The sequence below is a fragment of the Pongo abelii genome, chromosome 1 (genome assembly GCF_028885655.2).
Source record: "Pongo abelii isolate AG06213 chromosome 1, NHGRI_mPonAbe1-v2.0_pri, whole genome shotgun sequence".
Taxonomy (NCBI): Eukaryota; Metazoa; Chordata; class Mammalia; order Primates; family Hominidae; genus Pongo; species Pongo abelii.
The window spans coordinates 120,607,266-120,613,766 of NC_071985.2; the positions used below are offsets into that span (position 1 = coordinate 120,607,266).

The 6,501-nt window shown below is 35.4% G+C and overlaps 1 pseudogene; it reads left to right on the forward strand.

Annotated features, from left to right (window-relative positions):
* The first annotated feature begins 757 nt into the window (after positions 1-757).
* LOC134761364 (tigger transposable element-derived protein 1-like) lies at positions 758-5,559 on the forward strand (annotated as a pseudogene).
* Positions 5,560-6,501: the final 942 nt, after the last annotated feature.

Here is a 6,501-nt window from a genome sequence, read left to right on the forward strand (position 1 = left end):
GGTCCCCACTGTGCTTTGTGAATTGCAAAATAAATCCTTCCTCAAGTAAAAGAGGCCTGTTATTTTTTTCCTCTCTGCATAGAGAGCAGTGATAAGTCAAATTAATAGGTTTATGATGCTTTTGTAGTTTCAAAATCTGCTTTCAATATGCTTCCTTACATGTGCCTCACAATGATACTTGGGGGATGCTTCAGTGTGGATGTATGCCCATTTGATACACAAAGATACTGTATCAGTCTGGGTTCTCCAGAGAAACAGAACCAACAGGAGATATACATATATTATACACAGGCATACCTTATTTTATTACACTTTGCTTTTTTGCACTTCACAGGTATTGCATGTTTTACAAATTGAAAGTTTACAGCAACCCTGCATTGAGCAAGTCTACTAGTGTTGTTTTCCCAATAGCATGTGCTCACTTTGTGTCTCAGTGTCACATTTGGATAATTCTTGCAATGTTTCAAACTTTTGATTAGGATTATGTCTGTTATGATGATTTGTGATCAGTGATCTTTGATGGTAGTATTGTAATTGTTTGAGGGCACCATGAACAACACCCATAGAAGATGGTGAACTCGATAAATGTTGTGTGTGCTTCTGACTGCCTCACTAACCAGCTGTTTCCCTGCCTCCCTCTCCTCGGGCCTCCCTGTTCTTTGAGACACAGCAGTATTGAATTCAAGCCAACTAATAACCCTACAATGGCCTGTAAGTGTTCAGTGCAGGGAAGAGTCTCAAATCTCTCGCTTGAAATCAAAAGCTAGAAATGATTAAGCTTGGGGAGGAAGGCATGTCGCAAGCTGAGATAGGCTGAAAACAAGGCCTCTTGTGCCAAACAGTAAGCCAAGTAGTGAATGCAAAAGAAAAGTCCTTGAAGAAAATTAAAAGTGCTACTCCAGAGAACACAGAAATGATAAGAAAGCCAAACAGCCTTATTGCTGATATGGAGAAAGTTTAGTGGTACACATAGGTCAAATCAGCAAAATCATTCCTGTTAGCCAAAGCCAAATACAGAGCAAATCCCAAAGTCTCTTCCAGTCTATGAAGACTGTGAGAGGTGAGGAAGCTGCAGTAGAAATGTTTGAAGCTAGTAGATGTTGGTTCATGAGGTTTAAATAAGCCATCTCTATAACATAAAAGTGCAAGGTAGAGAAGCAAGTGCTGATGTAGAAGCTGCATCAAGTTATCCTGAAGATCTAGCTAAGATAATTGTGGAAAATGGCTACACTAAACAACAAATCTTCAATGTAGACAAAACAACCTTATATTGGGAAAAGATACCATCTAGGACTTTTGTAGCTAGAGAGGAGAAATCAATGCCTGGCTTCAAAATTTTAAAAGGCAGGCTGAATCCCTTGTTAGGAGCTAATGCACCTGATTACTTCAAGTTGAAGCTAATGCTCATTTATCATTCAAAAATCCTAGGGCCCTAGGAGACGTCTGATTCCAAAATGGTGGCATAGAAAGAAGCTGGCATCACTCTCCCAACCAAAAACCAAAAACAAATATACAGTGTTGCATTTATCACCAGTAATATCCCAGAACTCAAATATGAAGATAAGATAGTTTCCGGGGCTACAAAGAAGTGAAAAAACTTCAAGTAGACAGTAAGAGAATTGGACTGCCACATCTATGATGCCTCTCCCCATATTCTTCCCTGCACCAAGTGTATGAAAATTACCCCCACCCAAATTACTCTTTCTATACTAGAAAAACTGAGATAGAGGTGGAAAACCAGCTTCCCTATTATCTTGGATTTCCTGAAAGGAGATTTATCCCTGCCTTAACCCATGGGAAACATTGTGAGTGCCTGAAGGGAGAAATATCCATGAGGACAGGCAGAAACAAAGGAGGGAGATGGGACTACCACCCTCAGTCATGGAGGCTCTGCTCTGTAACCCAGCCAAAGGAGATGCCAAATAAGAGTTGCTGTTGAGCAGCACCATGCAGTAGGAGGTTTATCACCCAGGTCCCCTAGCCAGCCTTCCCACATGGCCAGGACAACCCCTTTGGGACCTCCCCCATTCAAGAAGGTCAGTGCTCTGATCATTTACTAGAGCCAAGGCAAATCTGGGCTTAAGGCACCACCTTAGAACCAAAAGGGAAGCAGTGACCTAGTGGTAAAGAACCTCTAAGCAAATATATCCAATGAAAAACAGAACAACCCAGATAAAGAAGACTAGAATAAGTAACTAATTCTTCAGTGCAAAGACATAGACATACATCCACAAGAAACAGTAGCAAACAGGGAACCATGAGCTCCCTAACTGGACAAAACAAGGGACCAGCAACTGATTCTAATGAGATGGTGATATGCGAGGTCTCTGAGCAAGAATTCAAAAGAGCAGCTTTAAAGAAACTCAGTGATCTCCAAGATATCACAGAAAAGCAATTCAGAAATTTAACAGGGAAATTTAACAAAGAGATTGAAACAATGATTAATAAAAACCAGAAACCTTGGAACTGAGACATATATTTGCTGAACTGAAAAATTTATTTGAGGCTCTCAAAAGCAGAAAAGATCAAGCAGAGTAAGGGATCAGTGAATTCAAAGACAAGAGGATAGCATTTGGAGATATACCTAATGTTAAATGACGAGTTACTGGGTGCAGCACACCAACATGGCACATGTATACATATGTAACTAACTTGCACGTTGTGCACATGTACCCTAAAACTTAAAGTATAATAAAAAAAAAGAAAGAAAATACACAGTCTGAGGAGAAAATTACATGTAAGATACAGAAAATTATCTCAAAATACTAAGAATCACTGGTGTTCAAGAGGGAGTTGAGCAAGAGCAAGGGGTAGATTATTCAAAGAAATATTAACAGAAAACTTTTCAAAACTTGTGAAAGATATAAATATCCAGGTACAGGAAGGCCAGAGAACACCAAACAGATGTGACCCAAATAAGACTACCCTAAGGCATATAATGATCAAACTCTCACAGGTCAAGGACAAAGAGAGAGTTCTAAAAGCAGAAAGAGAAAAGAAGTAAATAATACATAAAGAAGCTTCAGTTGGTCTGGTGGCAGACTTCTAAACAGAAATCATGCAGGCCAGGAGGGAGTGGAACTATATTTCCAAAGTGCTGAAAGAAAAAAAACAGCTGTCATCAAAAAATATTGTATCCAGCCAAGTTGTCATTCAAATTTGAAGGAAAGATAAAATCTTTCCCAGATAAACAAAAGCTGAGACACTTCCCCACCATCAGAACTATCTTACAAGAACTGCTAAAGGGAGTTCCCCAGTTTGAAAGGAAAAAACCACTAATGTGCAAAAAAAGCATAAAACCCACTGGTAAAATGAAGACTATGGACAAGCCCAGAAAGTTTTAATTCTCTAATTATGGTGTGCAATCAACTTGTAACTTCAGTATGAATCCCAAAACACAAATCTATCAAAAGCATTAATAGCTACTACAACCTGTCAAGAAATAGGTAATATAAAAATATGTAAATTGAGACAACTGAAAGTCAAAATGTGGCATAGGGATGGGGTTAAAGTATAGAAGTTTTCACTTTTTATTTTTTCTTTGTTTCTATTCTTTTATTTGTGATGTAAATAAGTTGTCATCTCTTTAAATTAACTTGTTTTATCCGTAAGATGGTTTTTGTAAACCTCTTGGAAATCATAACACAAAGACCTATGATAGAAGCATTAAAAATAAAAAGAGGAATGAATTTAAAAATCCTAGAGCCCTTAAGAATTTGCCAAGTCTACTCTGTCTGTGCTCTATAAATGGAACAACAAAGTCTGAATGATAGCACATCTATTTATAGCATGATTTACTGAATATTTTAAGCTCACAGTTGAGACCTACTGCTCAGAAAAAAAGATTCCTTTCAAAATATTACTGCTCATTGACAATATATCTAGTCATCCAAGATCTCTGATGGAGAGCTACAAGAAAATGAATGTTGTTTTCATGCCTAGTGTGATATTGTGAAATATATATTTGGCCTTCCTCCCTGTTTCCTGACATACAACTTTTAAAATCCTTGGAATCTCCAAAGTGATGTCTTTATGTATGCTAATGATTGACCGCTAACTTCAGGATGGGGCTGGTCACTGGGAAGACAAAGGCATTAATAAAATGTTCAGCCCCACTCCCCAACCTCTGGGGAAGGGCATAGGGGCTGAAGGTCAAGTTGATCATCAATGACCAATGGTTTAATCAATCAGACCTACATAATAAAGACTTTATAAAAACCCAAAAGAACAGGGTCCTGGAGAGCTCCCAGATAGGTGGACTCATGGAGGCTTCTGAAAAGTAGCACACCCAGAGAGTGCATGGAAGCTGTGTGCCCCTTCTCATATGCCTCACCCTAGGCATCTCTTCATCTGTATTTTTTGCAATGTTCTTTATAATAAACTGATAAATATGAATGTTCTCCTGAGTGCTGTGAGACACTCCAGTAAAATTAACCAAACCTAAAGAGGAGATTATGGGAACTCCAATTTGATGCCAGTCAGTGAGAAGTTTGGGAGGTGTGGACTTGTGATTGGTGTCGGGAGCAGGGGAAGTTTTGGGGACTGAGTCCCAAACCTGTGGGATCTGACACTAACTTCAGGTAGATAGTGCTGGAATTGAATTGGAGAACACCCTGTGGGTGTCTGCTGCAGAACTGATTAGTCATTTGGTGTTAGGGAGAAACCCCCCACAAATTTTGTCACAGAAGTCTTCCTTTTTGTTGATGATTGTTATATTGAGAGAATAGGAAAAAAGCACTTTTAAGTGTATTTGAGATTTTCCCAATGCCTGCTAACACAACATCCAACCTGCAGCCCCCAGATCAGGCAGTCATTTTGACTTTCAAGTGTTGTTATTTCAGAAATACATTTCATAAGGCTGCCAACAGTGATTCCGCTGAAGGATCTGGGCAAAGTAAATTGACAGGCTTCTAGAATGGATTCACCATTCTAGATTTAAGGACATTCGTGATGCACGGGAGAAGGTCAAAATGTCAACCTTAATAGGAGTTTGAAAGAAGTTGATTCCAATGCTCATGGATGACTTTGAAGAAGGAAGACTTTAGTGGAGGAAATAACTGCAGATATGGTAGAAATAGCAAGAGAACTAGAATGAGAAGTGGAGTCTGAAGATGTGACTGAGTTGCTGCAATCTCATGATCAAATGTGAATAGATAAGGAGCTGCTTCTTTGGGATGAGCAAAGAAAGTTGTTTCTTGATGTGGAATCTACTTCTGGTGAAGATGATGTAACATTGTTGAAATGACAACAAAGCGTTTAGAATATTACATAAACTTAGTTGATAAAGCAGTGGCAGTTTTCGAAAGGAGTGACTTCATTTTTCAAAAATTTCTGTGGGAAAAATGCTATCAAACAGCATCCCATGGTATAGAGAAATCTTTTGTGAAAGGAAGTTAATTGATGCAGAAAACTTCATTGTTGCCTTTTCTTAAGAAATTGCCACAGTTATTCCAATCTTCAGCAACCACCACCCTGATCAGTCAGCAGCCATCAACACTGAGGCAAGACACTCTGTCAGCAAAAAGATTATGACTTAGTGAAAGCTCAGATAATCATTAGTATTTTTTAGCAATAAAGTATTTTTAAATTGAGGTATGTACATTTTTTAGATATAATGTTATTGCACACTTAATAGTGTAAACATAACTTTTATATGCACTGGAAAACCAAAAAGTTCATGTGATTCACTCTATTGCAATATTTGCTTTATTTTGGTGGTCTGGAGCAGAACAGGCAACATCTCTGAGATACACCTGTACATAATATATGTATATATTATATATATTATATAATACTATGTATTCTATATAGTATATAATATATAATATGTATAATATGTTCTATCATATATTATATATTATATATACATATATCTATATAGATCTATATCTATATATACTATATATAATATATAGAATTATATCATATATATTATACATATACATATACTGTTATATATATCTCCTTCTGGAGATATATATGTATATATAATATATGATAGAAAGTATTATACATATTATATATAATATTTTATATATAATATGTATACAATAATATGGTATATATATGTATTATATACACATAACTTTTTTGAAGATACATGTAATATTATATATTACAATATATTATATATGTTATAATATAATATATATTATAACATATATAATATATTATATATTATATGTTGTATGTTATATGTTATAATCTAATATATTATAATCTAATATAATCTAATATTCTATATTACATATATCTTCAAAAGGAGATATGTGAATATAATATACTATGTATTATATAGTATATAATTTTTTATTATATAATAATGATATGTAATATATAATATGTAATATATTATATAATATTAGATTATACAATATAGTATATAATGTGTTATATAATATTTTATATAATCCAATATTATATATTATATAATCTAATATTATATTGTATATTATATAACATATTATATACTATATTATATAATATAGTATATAATCTAAT